This window comes from Pelobates fuscus, chromosome 2 (genome assembly GCF_036172605.1).
Source record: "Pelobates fuscus isolate aPelFus1 chromosome 2, aPelFus1.pri, whole genome shotgun sequence".
NCBI classification, from domain to species: Eukaryota; Metazoa; Chordata; class Amphibia; order Anura; family Pelobatidae; genus Pelobates; species Pelobates fuscus.
The window spans coordinates 434,312,444-434,339,256 of NC_086318.1; positions in this window are offsets into that span (position 1 = coordinate 434,312,444).

A 26,813-nucleotide genomic window follows, 5' to 3' on the forward strand; every position below is an offset into this window, starting at 1 on the left:
TCTGTCTAGATTAGAAATACTGAGGATAGATTGATGTTTTACTGGTCCTTCCACCCCTTTAGGGTTAAATTATATCCCAATTTCCCTTGGCACCGAGTGCCTGACATGCGTTTGCTGAACAAGCAAATTAACTGGAAAGTTTAGTCCTGGGATAGAGTCATCCAGCTTCCAGAAAGCAGCTTACAGATTAGTAGAGTGACATTTATCGACACTGCATCAGATTGCAACAGCCGAGCTCCCCATGTGTGCATCCGGGGTCTTTCTAAACGTGGCGAACAATGGCCCCGAACGAAAGAGAAAAATCAAAGCAATAGTTTCCAGTATCGGTGATTGTGAATGTCTAAATCTTGTACAGTTCCTGCATTTTGTTACGGATCTGTTTAGGTGAAATGCCAAGTGAAGCACGATCCAGTTAGTAAGTTAAAGGGGGAGCTATAACTTCTCAACTTTTCAAACATTTGTGAGGTTTGAAAAAAATAAATGTAAATGCAGAAAGCTACACCCGTTTATCCTGCAACTGGTCACCTCCGTCTTAGCTCTCTAACAGTCATTGTACTTTGTATCTGACAGTCAGCATAGAGAGTACAGATTAAGGAACAGCGCACACACAAAAATACATTTTTACATTTTATAAGGCTATTTAAAATCACTTATCTAAGCAAACAAATACGGGGAATCAGTTCCACCATATGGCCATAAGCCAACCACTACGTCACAGTACCCAAATAGCGGTGGGTTCTACACTAATTCCAATGTAGGAGGCAAATCTAATAGCGCTAGTGGTAAATAAGCTAAAGTGTATTTTAAAGATGTGTAAGAGTATTGTGAAAATATATTGTGCAAAATGAATGCGCTAAACACAATTCCAGAAATTGCAGTGTCAAAACTAAGCAATACAAGTTAAAGTGATTTAAAGTATATACTCACAATGCATATCATACAACTCAAAAGTTTGCATACCCTGGCATGACTGATCATGCAAAAAAAAACATTTTAAAACAACATTTTATTGAAGGATAGTAATCATATGAAGCCATTTATTGTCACATTTTAAATCATAATAATAACAGAAATCACCCAAATGGCCCTCATCAAAGGTTTACATACCCTTGAATGTTTGGCCTTGTTACAGACACACAAAGTGACACACACAGGTTAAAATGGCAATTACAGGTTATTTTCCCACACCTGTGGCTTTTTAAATTGCAATTAGTGTCTGTGCATAAATAGTCAGTGGGTTTGTTAGCTCTCACGAGGATGCACTGAGCAGGCTAGATACTGAGCCATGGGGAGCAGAAAAGAATTGTCAAAAGATCTGTGTAACAAGGTAATGGAACATTATAATGATTGAAAAGGATATAGAAAAATATCCAAAGCCTTGAAAATGCCAGTCAGTACTGTTCAATCACTTATTAAGACGTGGAAAATTTGGGGATCTCTTGATACCAAGCCAAGGTCAGATAGACCAAGAAAGATATATATATATATTTTTTTTTATTCTTTATTTTTGTCGTGCAATAATTCACAACAGTGTCTGTGTGGCCTCAATAGCCTTAACAGACGCCTTCAGGTTCAATAGTTGAAAACATTTTTTGTGGATTATTTAAGCTCAGCACGGTTTTATCTTTTACCAAAAAGATTTTAGCCACAACTGCCGGAAGAATTGTTCTGGATACAAAACCCACAGGTAACCTCAGGAGAAATATAGGCTGCTCTGGAAAAAGACAGTGTGGTTGTTTCAAGGAGCACAATACGACAATACTTGAACAAAAATGAGCTGCATGGTCGAGTTGCCAGAAAGAATTCTTTACTGCACCAATGCCACAAAAAAAGCCCAGTTACAATATGCCATACTACACCTTGACACACCTCATAGTTTCTGGCACACTGTAATTTGGAGTGACAAAACCAAAATAGAGTTTTATGGTTACAGCCATAAGCGCAATGTGTGACAAACGCTCCTTCCCACGAACGTTTGCCACAGACTCCTGGAGAAGTGTAGAAGCTGGCCTCCTGCCCACCAACCATGGTCCAGGTCTGGGACACCATTTGAGAGTTACCCTGCCCAGCTGCCACTAGTTGCTTTCCCTGGGTGCCCCTAGCTTGACACTTTCCCTTCATGTGAATAGAACTAAATGCTGGCTCTATGGCGGCCATTCGCATGAACCAAACCCACGAATAGTCGTCAGCGGTACTTAGCCGCGACTGCTATGGAACTAATTTCGGCAGGAGGACTTTGTAGGTTCACAGTCACCTCAGTGGGACTTAGCCACGAATGTTATGGAACTGTTTTCGGCATGAGGTGACCATGCGGTTCCCAGACAACTTGGTTCGTGGTTTTAAACCACTTTGAAATCCACTAGGCGACGATCGCTTTTTGGAGGCAAGGTGCCTGAGACTAAGGGGAACATACGCTATCTAAGAGCCAGGTGCAGAACCCCATATTTCAGCCTCAGGAGCTCCCAAAAGTTGAGTGGCAAAAGCACCAAACGCCCTGGAACTATTTTGGGCATAGGTTCACGTGTGCGGCTGGTCAGAACTTTGACACAGTGACGTTTCTCCTACACTGCATGGATCTGAGTGCTATTTGGAGAACTTGGGCGCTCAGATCAGCTGTATTTGGGTATGTATTATTTGTAGGGTTATTGTATGTTTGTACTATGTTTTGGGGTACTTTTATGTTTTTATATTGTTATGTTGGCCTCTCTGTTCCTGGGAAATAATTAGCTTACCAGTCTTTAACGCAATTGTCTCTAAGGCCCAGAGATTCCTGGGAGGGGCTTGTGGTGAAGACAATGGAGACCCCCTGCTGGAGTCTGTGTTAAAAAAGGCTGTGTTTGGATACATTAAACCAGTTGTACTCCCAGAACTATGTGCCGTCTAGTCTAGTTACTGGGAGGGGAAGGGATATAATCACTGCTTAGGACCATGTTTCAGCTCGTGGAGGATTCGGCGGGGAAAGTCCTTGTAAGGACTAGAGCTCCCAGGACTGTGTGTCGTCCAGTCTCTGGGAGGGCATAGAGCTAGTCCCCTATCCTGTTTTAGGACGGAGAGGTTCCAGGAGGACCCCAGTCAAGCCACGGCGACTGGGGCAGAAGTGCTAAGGCTTTCCCCTGTAAATGACACCTTCATGTCACAATTTGTACAAGCACCAACTAGAAAGGACGCTTGTCTGGAACTGGTTCTAACAAACAACGTTGAACTTTTGACCAACATTCAAGTAGGAGAGAACTTGGCAAATAGTGATCACAATATAGTGTCCTTTGAAATAAACTCAAAAAACTAAAGCATATGGGGTATACTAAAACATAATTTTAGAAAGGCCAATTTCAATAAGTTAAAGGGAGCTTTACAATATATTGACTGGCATAAACTATTTAGTGAAAAGAACACAGAGGATAAATGGAATATCTTCCAAAAAATATTAGAAAGGTGCATTTCTCAGTATGTACCAATGGGTAATAAATATAAAAGAAACAAATTGAAACCAATGTGGCTTAGTGGGAAAGTTGATCAAGAAACTAAAAATAGGAAAAGGGCATGCAAAGCCTTTAAATCGGACAAATCAGAGGCATCCTATAAAAGATATAAGGAAGCCAATAACGTGTGCAAAAAGGTGATTAGATTTGCTAAACTTCAAAAAGAAAAAATGCTAGCCAAAGAAAGCAAACACAACCGGAAGCATTTTTGAAGTACATAAATTCTACAAAAAAAAAAAAAATTAAAATGTAGGTACTCTAGAAACGGGTATTAGTTAATGAAGACCAGGAAAAGGCAGAAATTTGAAATAACTATTTCTCCTCCATATATATTAAGGAAGAACCTATGACAATAGATATGCAAATGATTGCTGCAAAAAAGATGTAGAAAAATTGTAATTGGCTAACTCAAGGTGCTGCAGCAACTAAAGAAAGTTAATATAAGCAAAGCTCCAGGGCCTGAAGGCATTCATCCATGACTACTTTACCCCTTAAGGATGGCCGGTGTGATATGTTGTCCTTGGGAACCCGGCTCTAAACGCCGACGGGCGGCATTATATGTCCCCGCTGTCCAAAGGACTTACCTGCTCGCCGGCGATCGCGATGGGAGGACTTACCTGGCATCCCAGGCAGTCCCCCTGCTGCCGATCTGACCCTTCTGGGCCATCTGATCGCGAGGTCCTTGCGAGGACCTCATGGACGGAATAGCCGTCCACAGCATTGCCAGCAGTCCCCCTGCTGCCTGAAATAAATTAAAATAAAGTTAAAAACAGTGTAAAATAAAACAATATATACTTAGATCATATATATTATATATATGATCTAAGCATATATATATATATATATAAAACAGAGAAAGAGAGTAAGCGCTAAATAACAAAAAGGCAGCAACCCTATAAGGGAATCCCTCAAAAACCCTTAGGAAATAAAACAAAGGAAATAACAAAAAAAAGGCTGCGCCAAGGGAAATCAATATATATACGACAATTAGTCCAAATAAAAAAGAAAGTCTTTTCTAGAAGATGCTCCTATGGAGAATGAGAAATCTGTAGATCCTCGGTCAGGGGAAAGTTCCTCGCTAAACTCCTTCTTGGGAATTCACTCGTATGTGAAAAGATAAAGCAGATACAAAACAGGATAGTGCAATACGTCTTGTAGTAAAATGGATAAAAAATTAAAAGCTGGTATAAAACTCACATTTGTAAGAGCTATAACTCGCTCTAGTGTAGAAGGCGTACAGCGGTACAATCCCCGCTTATGGGATATAGGGAAAATTTCCTCCGTCAGTGATGTGTTCCACGCTCAAAGATAAAAGAGAAACAACCAATAGTGCTCACTGGGTAAAATAGTGATTAAAAAATACGTTTAAAATGGTACTCACAAGAGAGGAGCAGACCGACTGCTCCTTGAAGATAGCGCTGGTGGTATTATCCCCACCTCGGATTACTTGGAGTCCAGGGAAATAAAAATGCCAGGTAACAAAATAATATACAGTGTAAAAAAGATAAATAGCACTAAATAAAAAGTGTCCAAATAATCTTTAATATTTTAAAATACACAGTAAAATTCCATAAACGCGTTTCGCCAATACGGCTTTATCAATATGGATTAAGAACCTGATACCTGGCAGAGAAAGGTTTAAATAACAAATAGAATCTTTAAAATTGGCGCCAGAATTGAGGACAAACGATCTTGAAAAAAGCATTGAAAGTCATGTTTCAGAGTTTGCAGATGTGATACAATGTGAGCAAGATATACTTTGCTGCAAAGAGATTTGGATAGACTGGGGAACTGGGCACTCAAATGGCAGATGAAATTTAATGTAGAAAAATACAAAGTTATGCACTTCGGCGTCAAGAATGCACAAGCAACGTATACCCTTAACGGAAGCGAATTAGGGATAACAACACACGAAAAGGACTTGGGAATTGTTATAGACAACAAACTATGCAACAATGTGCAATGTCAATCAGAAGTGGCAAAGGCCAGTAAGGTATTGTCATGCATGAAAAAGGGCATTCATTCTCGGGACGAGAATATCATTTTGCCTCTTATAAATCACTGGTAAGACCACATATTGAACATGCTGTGCAATTTTGGGCACCTGTTCTAACGAATGATATAATGGCACTAGAAAAAGTGCAGAGGCGGGCTACAAAATTAATAAAAGGAATGGAACATATCAGCTATGAAGAAAGGTTAACAAATTGAAACCTCTTTAGTTTAGAAAACCAAGGGCCAATACAAACCATTGTGTGGAAATCTATTCACAAACCGGACTTTACATAGAACACAAGGCCATGCGTTTAGACTGGAAGAAAGAAGATTTCGTCTAAGGCAAAGGAAAGGTTTTTTTTACCAAAGGAACAATAAACATATGGAATTCTCTGCCTGAAGAAGTGGTTTTATCAGAGTCCGTACAGATGTTTAAACAGAAACTAGATGCATACTTGCAAAAACAGAATATTAAAGGATATGATCTTTCAATGTAGGGTAACTGCTTCTTCATCTCAGGATTAATTTGTTTGCCATTCTGGGCTCAAGAGGGATTTTTTCCCCCCTAGTTTGTTGCAAAATTGGAAGTGCTTCAAACTGTTTTTTTTTTTTTTTGGTCTTATTTTTGATCAACAGCAAACAACAGATGTGAGGAAGGCTGAATGGAACACATGTCTCTTTTCCGCCTATGTAACAATGTATATCTGCTCTGTGAAAATTGTAATTAAAGTGACATTACTATCTAAAACCTCCTCAAAGGTATACTTTCCTGTGGTCACCTCCAAAGGTGCACCAGAAGCTGCGGGGTAGGGTTCTCAACCCAAAAGGAATCTGGTCAGGGCTTCCAACTTATATAGTCAAGACAAAAAGGGAATTGGGGGCACAACCAGAACATGCATGTTCCAGGTGTGCCCCCAATTTTCTTTTTGTCTTTATGTAGGTCTGCAGTATCCCATGTAGTATATGTAGTTCTGGCCATCTGGATGAAATTCCAGGAGTTGCCCAGTTTGAGTTTCCGACCACTCTTATAGACTTTTTTTTTTAAAATTCTTTATTTTGGTTGTGCACTGATTGAACAAACAGCCGGCGTGTGCCACAACAGCGACATCCGGTAGAGTAGGTAAACATTGGTATGACATGTTATGGCATTAGATATACAGGCACATTTTTTATATTATTTGAAAACAGTAGTTCAGGATCACGTTTGATTTAACCATGGTAACATATTACACATGTCATGGAGAGACAGATACAGAAGAAACATATGCTGGGAACATGACTTGTGCATGAGAGTGTACATAGAGTGTCAAATAATAGTAGGAGAAAATTAACTGGACAACGATATTCATGACTAGCGTATATGCGTTAATGATTAGGGTAACTGAATATTGGATCGCTAGAGTCAGGCACAGTTTTAAGAGGGCATACAGACAGGTCTAACTACAGGCTGATTTGAACCTATTGAGACATACTGAGTTAGCTGCAGTGTGGTTCAAGCTAATACAATTCGTCTATAGAACATTCTACAGTGTAAAACAATATACCTGCAGCTACGAGCAAGAAATTGCTCAATTGTTACAAGTTTACCTCGCTAGTTATATGAGCAGGCTAGAACATTTTCTAGAATAACATACAAGGCAGGATATATCTCTTCAAAATTTAAAATAGAGATTGCTAGCTAGGGCTTCCAGCGTGTAAAAGATCAGGGTAAACCATAAGTAAAAGTACATAGCCGTTTGCATGACTCTGGCACGAATGGGTAAGTCCAGTTCAAGTTCAGCCGACCCCTGACACCGCGAAACGCTGGTGCTCTGTTAGGCAGTTCCTCATGTCTTCGGTGTTTCTGTGTGGCTGTGAGCTGTGCAGTCGCTTGGTTGCTTGGCGTGCCGCACTGGTTAGGATGAGCTGGGTCTTGCTGCGCTTGATGCATAGCTTCAGGTGAGGTGGGGTGCTTGTGTGGTCTGCTTGGTGGGCTTTTCCACTTATGCGAATTTGGGAGTGGGAGCATCTTGATACCTTTTCCCGCCGTGGGGATCGCAAGTATCTGCGTCGCCGGATGGCTGTTCTGGGAGCCTGAGGCAGATATCTGTAGCAGCGGCGTCTCGTTGCGGGTCGGACCCATGATGCCACAGTTTTCACCGCCCGTTGGAGAGTCATTCCGCGGCTGTGTAGTATGGCCCAAAAGCTTGTGCAGATCTGGTCCAAAGCCCCCAGGAGGTATGTGGGTGGCTGGACGCAGGTACTCTGCTCGTTAGGCCAATGCTGGGCGGCCATTTTGGATCTGTCTTGGCAGTTTGATGCCCTCGCCCGCTGTGTGGTCAGTTCAGCTGCCCTCTGTGCCATTTAGATTGTCCAGTGTGGCCACCTCTCCCCGGCCCTAATCCCAGTAGGCCGCACTTGAATTCCCACTCCCGTAGCTCCGACAGGCTCCGGGGTGGTCTCGATCGGGTCCTTGGGACACCCCCGACGTGGGTGGTATACCCTCGGTGGTTTTCTGGCAGAATTGCCGTCGCTTTTACCCCGTTTCCGGACCGCCAGGCAGGAGCTCGTGCTTTGCGTGTCTGCACGGCTTGGTGGTCAGGCTCCGCCCCCCTCTTAAAGACTTTTAAATAATATTACTAGCTAGTATGCAAGCCTTATTAACTGCTTTAACTCCCTACTCCAGGAGTATTAACCCTGAGCACCCAATTACCCCATCCAACCCGTACTCCTGTCTCATCAAATCCCTAGGTCCTTTATCTTTTACTTACTATAGTCTTATCAGAGCAGAACCTCAGCCAAAGAAACTTCCAACCACAAATAAATATTCCAGACGTTTTACATATTTAGTAAAGGTGTCATGAAACTGAACGAGCCTGGTGAATGATAATAGTATCCTTATATAAAGTAGCCTACCTGCTGTTAGAGGAGCATTGTGTGTGTTACCGTTATGTCGTTAATTATTTATAATCAGTAGTTATTTTTATGTAGCTGTTTATAAATGGCTAAAACCCCAGTAATGAAAAGGCGTGATCAGTGGCATTGAGTCTACTTGTCCATGTTACTAAGCTTTAACAAAACGCAGGCAAGTTACAGAAATGGGAACATTTATCTATTCTGTCTGTGAAATGAAACTTAATGGGAAATGGAAATAATCTAATATATTTTACTGTCAGATTGTCCTGGAAGCAATAGCCTAAATTTCTGTCCAGGCTGAAAAATAGCATCCCTTATCTCATACGTAAAACGGATACAGTTTAGTGAAAAGAGAGTAATTAGTGTATTCTTATAAAAACAAATTATTCCAGAGCACTTCTTTTATCTCAAGATAAATGTCACCACTATTTTGCCCCTTTGTTTTGAATATCATTAATCTTTTACCCCTTAGCAGGGCTGCCATGAGATAGTTTGGGGCCCCTAAGAAACCAATGGTAGAACCCCCCAGAAATATACTTTCAAACAGATGTACACATCCACACTGATACACACTGCCAGAGACACAACTCCCAGACTCACACAGACTCAATTAACTACCAAACACAAGCACACACAACTCCCAAACACACACAACTCCTACACACAAGCACATAGAACTGCCAGACACACACTACTCCCAATCACAATCACACACATTTTGCAAATGCAAGCACACGCATCTCCTAGAAACACACACACACACACACACACACACAATTCACAAACACACATTTCACAGACACACACTATTCCCAAATACAAGCACACACATCTACCAGGCACACAAACGTATGGCAAAAGATATTCTATTTACATTCCTCACCACTCTCCTATTTAAATAGTCATTTTTCTACCTTATACCCTGGAGTTCTGAGTATCACTCTTCTTTTATCCCACGGTCTTGTTTCACTCCTGTTTTATTGGTGGATTCTGGGTGTCACTCCTATTTTAATCATGGTACTGGGTATCACTCATATTTTAATCATGGTTCTGGGTATCACTCCTATTTTAATCATGGTACTGGGTATCACTCCTATTTTAATCATGGTTCTGGGTATCACTCCTGTTTTAATCATGGTTCTGGGTATCACTCCTATTTTAATCATGGTACTGGGTATCACTCATATTTTAATCATGGTTCTGGGTATCACTCCTATTTTAATCATGGTTCTGGGTATCACTCCTGTTTTAATCATGGTTCTGGGTATCACTCCTATTTTAATCATGGTTCTGGGTATCACTCCTATTTTAATCATGGTTCTGGGTATCACTCCTGTTTTAATCATGGTTCTGGGTATCACTCCTATTTTAATCATGGTACTGGGTATCACTCCTGTTTTAATCATGGTTCTGGGTATCACTCCTATTTTAATCATGGTTCTGGGTATCACTCCTATTTTAATCATGGTTCTGGGTATCACTCCTGTTTTAATCATGGTTCTGGGTATCACTCCTATTTTAATCATGGTACTGGGTATCACTCCTGTTTTAATCATGGTTCTGGGTATCACTCCTATTTTAATCATGGTTCTGGGTATCACTCCTATTTTAATCATGGTTCTGGGTATCACTCCTATTTTAATCATGGTTATGGGTATCACTCCTGTTTTAATCATGGTACTGGGTATCACTCCTATTTTAATCATGGTTCTGGGTATCACTGCTATTTTAATCATGGTACTGGGTATCACTCCTGTTTTAATCATGGTTCTGGGTATCACTCCTATTTTAATCATGGTTCTGGGTATCACTCCTATTTTAATCATGGTTCTGGGTATCACTCCTATTTTAATCATGGTTATGGGTATCACTCCTGTTTTAATCATGGTACTGGGTATCACTCCTATTTTAATCATGGTTCTGGGTATCACTCCTATTTTAATCATGGTACTGGGTATCACTCCTATTTTAATCATGGTTCTGGGTATCACTCCTATTTTAATCATGGTTCTGGGTATCACTCCTATTTTAATCATGGTTCTGGGTATCACTCCTATTTTAATCATGGTTCTGGGTATCACTCCTATTTTAATCATGGTACTGGGTATCACTCCTGTTTTAATCATGGTTCTGGGTATCAGTCCTATTTTAATCATGGTTCTGGGTATCACTCCTATTTTAATCATGGTTCTGGGTATCACTCCTATTTTAATCATGGTTATGGGTATCACTCCTGTTTTAATCATGGTACTGGGTATCACTCCTATTTTAATCATGGTTCTGGGTATCACTCCTATTTTAATCATGGTACTGGGTATCACTCCTGTTTTAATCATGGTTCTGGGTATCACTCCTGTTTTAATCATGGTACTGGGTATCACTCCTATTTTAATCATGGTTCTGGGTATCACTCCTATTTTAATCATGGTACTGGGTATCACTCCTATTTTAATCATGGTTCTGGGTATCACTCCTATTTTAATCATGGTACTGGGTATCACTCCTATTTTAATCATGGTTCTGGGTATCACTCCTATTTTAATCATGGTTCTGGGTATCACTCCTATTTTAATCATGGTTCTGGGTATCACTCCTATTTTAATCATGGTTCTGGGTATCACTCCTATTTTAATCATGGTTCTGGGTATCACTCCTATTTTAATCATGGTTCTGGGTATCACTCCTATTTTAATCATGGTTCTGGGTATCACTCCTATTTTAATCATGGTTCTGGGTATCACTCCTATTTTAATCATGGTTCTGGGTGTCACTCCTATTTTAATCATGGTTCTGGGTATCACTCCTATTTTAATCATGGTTCTGGGTATCACTCCTGTTTTAATCATGGTTCTGGGTATCACTCCTATTTTAATCATGGTACTGGGTATCACTCCTATTTTAATCATGGTACTGGGTGTCACTCCTATTTTAATCACGGTTCTGGGTATCACTCCTATTTTAATCATGGTTCTGGGTGTCACTCCTATTTTAATCATGGTTCTGGGTATCACTCCTATTTTAATCATGGTTCTGGGTATCACTCCTATTTTAATCATGGTACTGGGTGTCACTCCTATTTTAATCATGGTACTGGGTATCACTCCTATTTTAATCATGGTACTGGGTATTACTCCTATTTTAATCATGGTACTGGGTGTCACTCCTATTTTAATCATGGTTCTGGGTATCACTCCTGTTTTAATCATGGTTCTGGGTATCACTCCTATTTTAATCATGGTACTGGGTATCACTCCTATTTTAATCATGGTACTGGGTGTCACTCCTATTTTAATCACGGTTCTGGGTATCACTCCTATTTTAATCATGGTTCTGGGTATCACTCCTATTTTAATCATGGTACTGGGTGTCACTCCTATTTTAATCATGGTACTGGGTGTCACTCCTATTTTAATCATGGTACTGGGTATCACTCCTATTTTAATCATGGTTCTGGGTATCACTCCTATTTTAATCATGGTACTGGGTGTCACTCCTATTTTAATCATGGTTCTGGGTGTCACTCCTATTTTAATCATGGTACTGGGTGTCACTCCTATTTTAATCATGGTACTGGGTGTCATTCCTATTTTAATCATGGTATTGGGTATCACTCCTATTTTAATCATGGTACTGGGTATCACTCCTATTTTAATCATGGTTCTGGGTGTCACTCCTATTTTAATCATGGTTCTGGGTGTCACTCCTATTTTAATCATGGTATTGGGTATCACTCCTATTTTAATCATGGTTCTGGGTATCACTCCTATTTTAATCATGGTTCTAGGTATCACTCCTATTTTAATCATGGTTCTGGGTATCACTCCTATTTTAATCATGGTTCTGGGTATCACTCCTTTTTTAATCATGGTTCTGGGTATCACTCCTGTTTTAATCATGGTTCTGGGTATCACTCCTGTTTTACTCATGGTTCTGGGTATCACTCCTGTTTTAATGGTGGATTCTGGGTATCACTCCTGTTTTAATCATGGTTCTGGGTATCACTCCTGTTTTAATGATGGTACTGGGTGTCACTCCTATTTTAATCATGGTTCTGGGTGTCACTCCTATTTTAATCATGGTTCTGGGTATCACTCCTGTATTAATCATGGTACTGGGTGTCACTCCTATTTTAATCATGGTTATGGGTGTAACTGATGTTTTAAACCTGGACTCTAGGTGTCACTCCTCTTTTACCCCTCAGTTCTGGGTGCCACTCCCCTTCTAATCCTGGATTTTGGGTGTCACTCCTCTTTTACCCCTCAGTTCTGGGTGCCACTCCCCTTCTAATCCTGGATTTTGGGTGTCACTCCTCTTTTACCCCTCAGTTCTGGGTGTCACTCCCCTTCTAATCCTGTATTTTGGGTGTCACTCCTCTTTTACCCCTCAGTTCTGGGTGCCACTTTCCTTCTAAATCCTGGATTTTGGGTGTCACTCTACTTTTCACCCTGGGGTACTGTGTGTGTCTCTCCTCCTTTACCCCTCAGTTCTGTGTGTCACTCCTCTTTTACTCGGTTCTGGGTGTCACTCCTCTTTTACCCCTCGGTTCTGGGTGCCACTCCCCTTCTAATCCTGGATTTTGGGTGTCACTCCTGTTTTACCCCTCAGTTCTGGGTGCCACTCCCCTTCTAAAACCTGGATTTTGTGTGTCACTCCTCTTTTACCCCTCAGTTCTGGGTGTCACTCCCCTTCTAATCCTGGATTTTGGGTGTCACTCCTCTTTTACCCCTCAGTTCTGGGTGCCACTCCCCTTCTAATCCTGGATTTTGGGTGTCACTCCTCTTTTACCCCTCAGTTCTGGGTGCCACTCTCCTTCTAATCCTGGATTTTGGGTGTCACTCTACTTTTCACCCTGGGGTTCTGTGTGTCTCTCCTCCTTTACCCCTCAGTTCTGTGTGTCACTCCTCTTTTACTCGGTTCTGGGTGTCACTCCTCTTTTACCCCTCGGTTCTGGGTGTCACTCCTCTTTTACCCCTTGTTTCTGTGTGTCACTCCTCTTTTACCCCCTCCTTATGGGTGTTACCCCTTGGTTCTGTGTGTCACTCCTCTTTTACCCCCGGGTTCTGGGTTTCACTCCTCTTCTAATCCCAGATTTTGGGTGTCACTCCTCTTTTACCCCATAGTTCTGGGTGCCACTCCCCTTCTAATCCTGGAAAAAAATCTGTATTTATATAATTAATAAAGATATAACGTGTAAATGAAGATTTTTTTCCCTTCTCCCTTTTTCTGTCTGTTAGTGACTTCTCGCTTGATCTGTGAATAAAATTTGTATTTAGTTATGTTCCCATACCCATCAATCCTCTAATTTCCCTGTCAATTATCTTGTTTTGCTGCCAGAGACGGAATTCAGAATAGAAACGTACATGCTCGACCATTGTGCGTTTTTTTTTCTTTTTAATTCGTGATTCAGGTGCATTTGGACTTGCAGTATTTAAGTTTTCGGCACAGTGGGGAATACTTTTGGGAACTTGAGCGTTGTACGACCACGTAATGACGTTGTACATATTGGAACGTGATGGCGCGTTTCGCCTTGGCGGCTTCTTCAGACCACCATGCCATTCTGTTATGCCAGGCTTAAATAGAACAGAATGGCATGACCACAATGAAGTGGTTCTGGTGTCTATAGCCTCTCCCTGCAGGCCTTTTAATGTAAACACACACTGTGTGCAGCGCTGGTGTTAGTTCATATGGGTGGGGCATTGTGATGTCAAATTTTTATTTTGCCTAGGGCAGCAAAAATCCTTGCACCGGTGCTGATAATTTGCACTTTATCTTATTTGTGTATTATTACCTTCTTAGCACATTATAGTGCACTGATATTTGCACTGTGTTGCCCAAATATACACACTGTACAGTAATGGTACAGCGCACCTTTTTACCTTGTCTTTGTACCTTATTTATCTGACAATATCTCTAAGGTCCCAGTACACTGCTGCTCTATATACTTGTTCTCTCAAGTAGGGGAGAGTCACCAAAACGAATCCTACTGCTGCCAACACCAGAGCTAGGTTCTTTAATATGTTAGTGTCCCAATGTCACAAATAAATAGCTTTGTAAAAGTTTTTGCACTTTTGTGTATCTTTTATATCTTTGAAAGGTGTACACGACTTGTATGTAAGGTTCCACCAAGTTTTTATTAAGATAAGATATTTTATAAAATAAACTTCTACGATCCTCCAACCTGGGACCGCCAAGCAGATACAGGAAACCCGTACCCCCCCCTCTGGATCGGTGGGGGTAATCCCGGTCCCTGCTGGGGAAAAGAAAGCCGAGAGCATCCCACCAACAAATGCCGCCACTTCCTGCACCTGGGCCGCAACTAACATGGCCAACGGAGCAAGGGAACACCCTGAACCAACATGGGAAACTAAGTTTAATGCTGCCTTCGACAAGATATGTGCAACGTTCTGGGGCCGGATTGCAGGCCGGGCAGAGCAAACGCAGGAGCCTATCATTTACACCGCACAACCCCAGGCGGAGGTTCTATCAGCGAACAGCCCCACCTAACTAACAAACCCAGCCGCGCGCATGGAGAATGCTGCAGTCTCTACCGCATGCCCTTCTTCTGGGCCGGGCACTCACAAGGAGGTAACTCTCCAATGCCTGCCATACACCTGGGGATTTATCCGAGAACCGGAAGCACCCCGGGCCCACGACCCTCAAACTAGGATCCATGGCACGATGGCACGAGTCCCCTTTAAGGCCGCAGGCCAAAGACAGGTGGCACGCAGACTCCGCAAGCCCATGAACAGCTGGAAACGACCCGCACCCAGACCGGTCAAAAGACCTCCTGCCGCGGAAGAATGTGAGTGGAACAGACAGAGCCCCCCATTGTGGCATGGAGACCTGGCCTCCCAAGACCACCGCGCTATCCAGCCAGGTGGAGTGGGCTGAAGACACTCACCGACGCCCTCACCTAGACCTGCACAGAAACACGCACTGCACCTAATAGCCTGATCAGAAACAGTGATTTTACTCGCAGCATGTAACTTACCATAGCACAGTGCAGCCTCTGATCTATAGCGTAAAAGTACCTTCATTACTACCCAGGCACTATAGTCATAGAGGAACTAGATATGTTTTGCAAGCATGAGATTCCTGCCCAGCAAGCTACTTAACCCACTGTTTCCCCTACCTATTTCTCTATCCGGTGGCTCTTAAATGTAAAAACGATGCAATATCCACCAGTACCTAATCTCTAAACCCAGCAGATATTACACACTGCATATATAAGTTTCACACTTAACCCCTTAAGGACACATGACATGTCTGACACGTCATGATTCCATTTTATTCCAGAAGTTTGGTCCTTAAGGGGTTAAGTTATGTTTAAGCCTGACAGCCACTATATATATGTGCATCATCCAGCACACAGGGTACAATAAAATGTTATGTTATGCCTGTTTATATCTTGACATGTTCACCTTGCTGACTATCTTACTTAATACTTGCCTACCTAACCTGTGCTCCACTTCTCTAGCCTGTAACATTTCAAGATTTATATTACAGCATATAATGAAGCATGTCTCGTTAACACATAAAAAAGTGCAATTGTTTCTCATGTCATGGCACTAAATGCAAATGTTTGTCTGCATTAAGCTTGTTGATGCTGTTGTGGCAATGCAAGCCTGTATGTTAATCTTCTGTTGCACACCAAAATAAAGATTTGCAAATAAAATAAACTTCTATTTTTCCTGCACTTCACTCACTATAGATAATAAAGCGTTGCACTGTTGGCTGTTGGTTTTGTTCTGTTGTTGTGTTGGGAAAGATAACGCATTTCATTACTATAGCGGCTAGATTTAATATTACACTTGTTACAGGCTGATCGTAAATCGGTTTTATAATATAGCGCTGGAACATTTTAGTATTTTATAATTGGACTCTTTACCAATGATGCCAACATGCTGACTCAGGACGAGAGACCCCTGTGTCAAGGGAGACGTAGAGACGTAGAGAAACGGGTTTTCTTTTGTTTATATATTTTCTAATGCCGATTCTGCCAACATAATGTATCACTGAATGGAATGTGCTTTTATTATATTTAAACATCAGATATGCTGAAGAACAAAGCAGCCGAGTCCACACGTGTTTTTATTGCATGTGTTTTATTATAATTGTATTTTGAAACGTACATAAAAAAAGTCATAATTCAATTTGATGTCACTGTTTAAGAAACGTCAATTCCCTGTTGACAGGAATTGTAAATAAAGCCGTAACCTTTCTATTAAGTCCCGCTGAGCGAGTATTCAGTGTAAGGAATGGTTATAGTAAGGGTTTTTGTTTAGGTAGGCAAAACGTTCCTGGTTGAGTCATAGCTTGTAGGAGGACACGTGTGGGCATACTGTAATCCTCTTTAGTTATGTTCTGGGATCAAATAATATCTGCTTATGGTCAAATCACGTTGCAGTCCCATGTCCCTCAAACCTTACACAGCAGAGGTTATTTTATTACTTATTTACGACATTTGTAATCTTCTGCGGTATGATGCAATCCGATAACAAAAGACGTCGCTGTCAAAGCGTAGCACAAGTGCAGTAATTTGACAAAGGATATCTTTTGTGTTGTGCCGGTTACATAATCTGTGCAATCTATTTCAGGAGATTGGCTCATTCATTATGTTCAAGCAGAGACATTCTTGCAATACAAACAGCACAATTAATGGCTGCGATATATCATTTTATACTGTACCGGGAATGATCGCTCTAAGTCAAATGGGAAACTGACTGGAAAAGGTCCATCGTGCTTCTAAAATGTTTTACAACTTTAATGAGTTTTAATAATGATTTTCCTTTGAATCTTGTTCATTGACAGCAGGTGAGATAGTTTGCCTTGCATCGTTCCAAGGTCAATAAGTACACTTATAGATGGGGGGGGGGGGGGGGGGGGGAGGAGGGAGGGGTTCTGACTGCTGTTTATATAATGTGAAAGATGGTAACAATATCTAATTGTGGTTATACATTATTATTATTATCGCTAATATAGCGCCAACACATTCCGTAGCGCTTTACTATATTATGAGAAAGGGGATGTAACTATAAATAGGACAATTACAAGAAAACTTACAGGAACGATAGGTTGAAGAGGACCCTGCTCAAACGAGCTTACAGTCTATAGGAGGTGGGGTATAAAGCACATAATGACAGGAAATAGCAATCAAATAAGGTGAGAGTGAAGCAGAGCTGGAGGAGAGAGTAGAGTGCTGCCCTATAGGAGAGAGCAAGAGACAGGTATGTGAGGTAGAGATTACTCTGGGAGGCCATAAGCTTTCCTAAAGAGATGGGCTTTAAGGCACCTCTTAAACGATTGAAGACTTGGGGAGAGTCTGATGGCGGTAGGCAGCAGGGCCGGCCTTAGGGGTGTGCGAGCTGTGCGGCCGCACAGGGCGCCATGGAGCAGGGGGCGCCGTGCGGCCGCACAGCCGATTTAAAAAAAAAATAATAATAATAATTTGCAGCGGGGGCGGAGCTTACCGTGCGGCGGGGGCGGAGCTAAAAGCGCCGGAAAACTGCTGCAGGGGAAGCAGGAAGGAGTCCCTGCTTCCCCACCAGTCACCAGGAGCTGCACTGCCTCCACAATTAACTCCACAGGTAACTGTGTGATTGTCATTTGAGTGTGACTCTCTGCCTATGTGTATGACTGTCTGCCTCTGTGTGTGTGTGTGTGTTACTGTCTGTGTGTTACTGTCTGTGTGTGTGTGTGTGTGTGTGTATGACTGTCTACCTCTGTGTGTCTGTGTGTATGACTGTCTGCCTCTGTGTGTGTGTCTGTGTGTATGACTGTCTGCCTCTGTGTGTATGACTATCTGCCTGTGTGTGTCTGTGTGTGTGTGTGTGTATGTATGACTGTCTGCGTGTGTGTGTGTGTATAACTGTCTGCCTCTGTGTGTATTACTGTCTGCCTCTGTGTGTTTGTCTGTGTGTATTACTGTCTGCCTCTGTGTGTGTGACTATCTGCCTGTGTGTTTGTCTGCGTGTGTGTGTGTGTGTATGACTGTCTGCGTGTGTGTGTATATGACTGTCTGCCACTGTGTGTCTGTGTGTATTACTGTCTGCCACTGTGTGTCTGTGTGTATTACTGTATGCCTCTGTGTGTTTGTCTGTGTGTATTACTGTCTGCCTCTGTGTGTGTGACTGTGTATGACTGCCTCTGTGTGTATGACTGCCTCTGTGTGTATGACTGCCTCTGTGTGTATGACTGCCTCTGTGTGTATGACTGTCTGCCTCTGTGTGTATGACTGTCTGCCTGTGTGTGTATGACTGTCTGCCTCTGTGTGTATGACTGTCTGCCTGTGTGTGTCTGTGTGTGTCTGTGTGTATGACTGTCTGCGTGTGTGTGTGTGTATGACTGTCTGCCTGTGTGTGTGTGTGTATGACTGTCTGCTTGTGCGTGTGTGGATGTCTTCCTGTGTGTGTATGGCCGTCTGACTCTGTGTGTGTGTGTGTGTGTCACATACAACCAATACACGCATATCACACACTGTTAATATACCCATTACAAATATCACACATAGCATACATATCACACACAGTCATCACACGTACTATTACATACACAGACAACACAAACATAACAGCATACATGGATGAGGGGGGGGGGGGGCGCTGTGAAGATTTTTCGCACAGGGCGTCTAAATGCCTAAGGCCGGCCCTGGTAGGCAGGCTATTCCATAGGAACGGAGCCGCAATATGTTTCAAACCAAAAGTAAGTAGCGTTCAATTGGGAAATAGTAACATCTAGACCAGCCATGCATAGAGAAAGCTAAATGCACCTTTCCTGGGAAAATACTTTGCAGTTATTGTTATTATGAAGATTATTAATATATTCGCACCAGGTATATGGAGTAATACTTAATGTATCAATGCCCTCTAGAGTACTGGATAAAACATAGTTCCATCACCAGGCAGTGTTTATGTATTAATTAAAGGAACGCTATAGGGTCAGGACACAAACCTGTATCTATTTAGCCCTGCTGGCCCCTCCCAGCCCCCCTAAATATAGTTGCTGGATCTGCCCCTGATCTGCCTCCTTGGCTGACATCATGAATAGTGATGATCTCAGCCAATCACAATACTTTCCCATTGGGGAGGGGGCAGAGCCAAACGCCACACAGGCCAATCAGCCTCTCCTGATAGACAGTGCGCAGTGCCCAGTCTGCCTGCCCATAGTACAGAGAATACATACAGACATACATATTGACATACAGACATACATATAGACATACAGAGAAACATACAGTGACATGCATACATACTGACATACATACATAGACAGACATACATACAGACTAACATACATACATACTGACATACATGAATACATACATACATACATGAATACATACAGACAGACATACATACATACTGACATGCAAAAGCAAAACACAAAAATGGATAAGCGCTAAGGAAACAACTGACTTGACTTAGGCAGCAAACACTAGGTATAGGGGATACCCTCAAACCCTAAAAATCGACAGCATAGAATACAAAAAACAGGTTGCACAGTGTAAAACGATAAAATAACATAATAATAAAAATATTTAAAAAGTCCAAATATTTACAATACAAATATCGCAATCCCAGCTGTTCCTGGAGTCTTGGGGAATGTTGGTTCTTGGTTAAGGTGCTTCCAAATATATGTAGGGAGACACAAAGTGACAAATAATAGTGCAGACTGTTTTGGCAGAAAAATAGGACTCAGAACAGTAGTATATGAGGTAGCACTCTCATGTTCTCATGTTATGGAGCTTAAACTAGCTCTAAGTAAGATTGCTTGCAGCAGTACAATCTCCACTGATGGATATAACTTATGAGGTGACTATCTCGATGTGCAGGTAGGTATATGAAAGAAAATACCCAATAGTGTTCACTGTAAACATAAATATGTGATGCAGTACAAAAATGTGTTTTACTCACATTTGATAGAGCTTTAAGTCGCTCAAATATCTGCGCATGGGTGGTATAATCGCCACCAGGGATATGTTGATTTGCCTGCTCATAGTACAGAGAGTACCCAGTGCCCAGTGTGACTGCCCAAAGTACAGAGAGTACCCAGTCTGCCTGCCCATAGTACAGAGAGTGCCCCAGCACCCAGTCTGCCTGCCCATAGTACAGAGAGTACCCAGTGCCCGGTCTGTCTGCTCATAGTACAGACACTACCCAGTGCCTAGTATGTCTGCTCATAGTTCATAGTGATACCGGAGAAACTGACGGAAGCCAAGCACAGAGAGATGGACACAGGTTTCTTCAGGAAGGAAGAGATTCTTTATTGGATCACCGATCGGGACTCAGAGGGACTAGCGTCACCAAAATACAGCAAAGTCTGAGTACTGAATACATAGAGTACATTCCTTATATAGCACTGTAGCTCCTCCCACAATTAACTACACCCACACATACCCTTAACCTATTTAATAAATAGAGTCTAAACTCATCCATCCGGTCTAACCACGTGGCTCATCTGATACAAAGGAGAGGGACGCGTAATTCCAGTTCTTACATTCCTGCACCTGGTCAGTACAGTGATAACAGTATCTTAGCTACGTGTAATTAACTAACTGATACTACAAACACATATACATACATATGCCTTGTGGCAATCTTAGCCTGCTAAACTTGTATTTTACTGGAATTACATCACATTCCCCCCTTTGATGCCTCTGATATTTCACAATTACTTGAGGCATCACTTAACCTTGGTTTGCATATACCTCAGGTTACCATGAACCAGACCAGACTTATCTTATGATGTGAATCTTTTAACACTCATCTTCCTGCATTGGTTCTCCTTGATCTAGAGCCTTATACTTATATATCGCCATTATCTGTGCAGCAGCCTTCCTCTCTGCTATACTTCCTATCAGGCTTTGCACAGACCTAACTACTAAGGGTATAAGACACGGTAGGAGTAGACACAACAGTAAAATCAGTAGGACTCCACCTACCACTGCCTTAAGCCCTCCAAACCACTCATACCAGCTACCAAACCAACTACTTGGATTGTACCCTTTCCATACCTGAGTAGGCACATGCACTAGTTTAACCATATGGCTAGTAAGCTCAGCTATTGCTTGCCCTTCGTCATCTATTTGAAGACAGCAATTGCTCAGGTTAAACTTCCCACATACACCTCCCTCTACTGCCAAAAGGTAATCCAAGGCTAATCTATTTTGGTACACTGCTGTCCTCATCCTGGTATTATGCTTCGCTAGAAGATTGAGTGCTTGTGAGGTCTCATTAGTAATAATCTCAACCACCGCCTGTAATCTTATAATACGGTTGAGCATATAAATTGGGGTTCTATAACCAAAGGTACCATCTTCTGCCCACGTGGCTGGCCCATAATAATCTATGATACGCTGGGGAGGCCATTCATTATCTTCCCAGGTGCCTATCTCTAAGGGTCCCCTTTTCTTCCTATGATTCACATCATACACTTTAACACCTAAAGTCTCACCTGTTTCAATCGGTAACAAGAAGAAGGATGGTTTGAGCATACCCAACACACATGCCCCTTCCCAGTCCTGTGGCAACTCCGAATAGGCTTTCTTACCACAGATCCAGTACAAATTTGCTGGGGCTCTCCAGGTAGATGTGATGGATAAATCAAACCACACATCCTTTAAACTGGCATATCTAGCAAACGGGTTAGATGGTTCTGAGACATTTGAAGCCGACCACCAAGTTGTATTTTTAGTATCATCATCATAAGCTTTTTGCCCTAGACAAGTTAATTCTCCTACAGAAGTATTATACATTATTCCTTTCCTTGCTATGCAAACATAACCTATGATGGAGGTCTTTAATCTCCACTCAGATTTACCTCTAACACTCAAATGATAATCGGCTTGTGTAGATATTAGTTGGTCAACTGCCTCAGAACCGGACATTACCTCCTTTGCTTCCCAAGGCCATTGGTCTCCCATGTTAGTACCTCCACACACATAGCAGTTGGTAACATTAAGACTACCGGCAATACTTTCAGCTAGGTCAATGAACAGGTTTTTAGCGTTATGGGGGATCTTATTATCTATACTCATCTCTTCATAAAAGGAATGGTATACTTGATGAGTCTGGGAGGATACCGTATCAGTCTCTATTCCTATAAACAATAATGTCCCAGGATCTAAACCCGTCCCGTATATCTGAAACCCAAATAAATTTCCATACTTATCTAGGAACTTGTCGGGGTTATTAATAAGTATATGGACTGGGTTGCATTCCATAGACTTACAATAAGGGCTAGTCGGCAACTTAGTCACTATCATGTCTTTATCTACTGTCTGTCCCCAAGTCGCCCACCCCACACAAGACCAATATGGACAAAAGTTATAGTCTTTATTTGGGCATCTAGGACTCACATATTTATTTTTACTACTGGGACAAATATATTTATCATTAGACCCATACGTCCTCTCCCATCTAAGATCCCCACATACATTCCACGGTTTTCTACCACTTGATATCGCCTTACATGCATCAAATAGCAGAACACCCGAAGAATGTACGGATTCTAACACCGTCTTATTAATTAGGGTCCCCTGAGGATCTCCATTCCTGAGAGTCAACCAAATTGTACGAGGTTGATACTCTGGACTGAAGCACTTAGGTTCTCCTACTCCTAAATGGCACACACTATAGTCTATATTTAGGTATCTACATCTTGATACCTCTCCTTTACATTCGTATTGTGAATGCCAAATTAGGGTTTGGGAAATATGGTTACCTGTTCTCGTAGTCTTAATGCATACCTCACAGCTAGGAGTGTCGGTACCTCTACCTTCCTGAATATAAAAACACATATAAATAAACACAATCAAAAGCACATCTTTCGCCGTCATCCTCAGTCTTCGTCCGTGCGATGGAACCTCAGCTTCCAGGATGTGAGGGCTGCAGGGAATGGAGTTCTGCTCGTCTTCACAGGTGTCCCTTCGAGACTTTCCTGGCTTATACACTATGTGTTGGTAAGCGGACAGGCTTTATTATGGCCTTCTCACTCACACCTGTAACAATAAAATTTGTAATCCACAATAATTCCTCGTTACTCCGACTGAGTAGTGCGTTTCAACCGGATCTTGCAGGGATTCTCTGGATCTGCTGTAATTTGCCAAGAATCGACTGCTGCTGGTTTAACCCTGGAGTGATGTATCCACGGAGTTACTTCGGCTACTTTTATCGCTGTAGGGGTAGACAAAAGAACAACATAAGGACCTCTCCACTTGGGCCCTAACGGTACATTATTCCACTCTTTAATCCACACTTGGTCTCCTGGATGATAACTATGAACAGGGGGATAAATATTCACAGGTAATCTATCTTGTACCCATTTCTGTACCTCCTCCATAGTCTTACCCAACTCTACAACCTGCTGCCGGGTAATTCCTTCTCCCAACTGACTCAAGTCCCCCCTTAAGTTACCAAGTACGGGAGGTGGTCGCCCATACATGATTTCAAAAGGAGAGAGGCCCATCCTTCTGGTAGGGGTACTGCGGATTCGCTATAAAGCTATGGGTAAGAGAACGTTACACTTAAGTTGGGTTTCCTGACACATTTTAGCCAACTGGTTCTTTATAGTTCTATTCATTCTCTCTACCTTACCAGAACTCTGGGGTCTATATGCAGTATGAAGCCTCCACTTTATACCAAGCATATGAGTCAGTTGTTGTAGGCACTGATGAACAAAAGCTGGACCATTGTCCGATCCTATAGAACAGGGTAGTCCATATCGGGGTATTATTTCTCGTAGCAGGAATCTTACAACTTCTCCTGCTTTCTCTGTACGAGTAGGACATGCTTCTACCCAGCCTGAATAGGTGCACACAATTACCAACAGGTAACGATGTCCACCCGATTTAGGCATTACTGTAAAGTCTATTTGTAGATCGGACATGGGGAGTCCCCCCATAAACTGGACTCCTGGTGGCTTTACTGGTCCTTGTCTTGCATTATTCTTAGCACACGTTACACATCTGCGTACAATGGCCTGAGTCAAGTTGGACAATCTTGGTATGTAGAAATGTTTCCTGAGAGATTCTTCAGTACTGTCTCTCCCAGAATGTGTCCCGTTGTGATAATTTTGGACAATTTCTACCGCTAGTGATGCTGGTATGACTATTCTTCCATCTTCTAGCTGATACCACTTGTTCTCCAAATACTTTCCCGGTTCAGTCTTTAACCACTCCTCTTCCTGAGCTGTATAAACTGGAGTCCATTGGGACAGTGGAGTTGGTATAAGAGCAGCTATATGCCCCACATACTCCTGTCTTCCTGATTCAGCAGCACGCTTAGCTGCACTATCTGCCATCCGATTTCCCTTGGTTACATCACCATCTCCTCTCAGATGCGCTCGACAATGTATGATACCGACTTCTTTCGGCTCCCACACTGCTTCCAATAGTTGTAGGATTTCAGCTGCGTACTTGATTTCTTTGCCTTCTGAATTCAGTAGTCCTCTTTCTTTATACAAAGCTCCGTGGGCATGAGTGGTTAAAAACGCATACTTAGAGTCCGTATAGATATTTACTCTTAAACCTTCAGCCAATTGTAACGCTCGTGTTAGTGCTATTAATTCTGCCTTTTGTGCTGATGTTCCTTTCGCCAGTGGCCGAGCTTCTATCACCTTGTCTATTGTTGTCACTGCATATCCTGCATAGCGGATCCCTTCTTTCACATAACTACTGCCGTCGGTGTAATATTGAACATCGGGGTTCTGGATGGGAAAATCACGAAGATCTGGTCTACTTGAAAATACTTCATCCATTACTTCCAAACAATCATGTTGACTTTCAGTAGGTTGCGGCAAAAGGGTAGCTGGATTTAAGGTGTTTACAGTCTCTAAATGCACTCTTGGGTTTTCACACAACATTGCTTGATACTTGGTCATACGGCTGTTACTAAACCAATGATTTCCTTTGTAATCCAACAACGTCTGTACTGCATGTGGGACTCGTACATAAAGTTCTTGACCCAGAGTGAGTTTATCGGCTTCAGCTACTAGCAGGGCGGCTGCAGCTACGGCTCTTAGACAAGGTGGAAGTCCGCTGGCCACTGCATCCAGTTGCTTAGACATGTAGGCAACAGGTCTTTGCCATGATCCCAAGTACTGTGTCAATACTCCCACAGCCATTCTTCTTTGCTCGTGTACATATAAGTAGAATGGTCGTGTGTGATCAGGTAGACCTAATGCTGGGGCACTCATCAAAGCCTTCTTCACATCTTCAAATGCCGTTTGCTGTTCTTGGGTCCATAAGAAGGGGTCGTGCTCTGTACCTTTGATGGCTGCGTACAGAGGTTTTGCCAGTATCGCATAGCTGGGAATCCATATCCTACAGAAGCCTGCTGCCCCCAAGAATTCTCGCACTTGTCTTCTATTCTTGGGTATTGGTATTTGGCAGACAGCTTCTTTTCTCTCTGGCCCCATAATCCTTTGACCTTCAGAGATATGGAATCCCAGATACTTGACAGTTGGCAAACACAACTGAGCCTTCTTCCTGGACACCTTGTATCCTGCCTTCCAAAGAATATGTAGTAGATCGTGCGTTGCTTGCTGACATTTTTCTTTTGTAACTGCTGCTATCAACAAGTCATCTACATATTGTAACAATACACATTCTCCTGGGATAGACTCGAAATCCAGTAGATCTTGACTTAGAGCTGAACCAAATAGGGTAGGTGAATTTTTAAACCCTTGGGGCAGTCTTGTCCAAGTCATTTGGCGTTTTGAGCCCGTTACAGCGTTCTCCCATTGGAAAGCGAAAATACATTGGCTTTCTGCGGCAATTCGGAGGCAAAAGAAGGCATCTTTGAGATCTAAGACTGTGAAGTAAGTAGCCCCGCCCGGAATTAAAGCAAGCAGGTTATATGGATTGGGTACAACTGGATGTATGCTAACAACCGCATCATTGACTGCTCTTAAGTCCTGTACAGGTCAATACTCATCTGTACCGGGCTTTTGAACAGGCAGCAATGGGGTGTTCCAGGGGGAAGTACAGAATTTTAGGATACCATACCGTATGAACTTATCCAGATAGGATTGGATGTTCTTCTTAGCCTTCTGCGGAATGTGATATTGTCTTAGGCTCACTGGATAAACCCCATGTTTCAGTTCAATTTTTATTGGTGGAATATTGCGGGCCAGTCCTGGTGGGTTGTTCTCTGCCCAAACTCCTGGTATGTTAAACAATGTCTCATCACTCCTAGGGTTTTGGCTAGTCAACACTGTATAAAGTCGCCACTCTTCTTCCTTTGGTACGGATAAAGTCATAATACCTGAAGGTCCATTAAACTTTAAGGATGTTGTTCCATTTGGTAGGAACGTAATCTGCGCTTGTAATTTTGATAGCATATCACGTCCCAGCAATTGGACTGGACATTCAGGCATATAAAGGAATTGGTGTTTTACTACGTGGCCTCCCAATGTACAGAGTCGACTTTTAAGAACCGGTTTTTC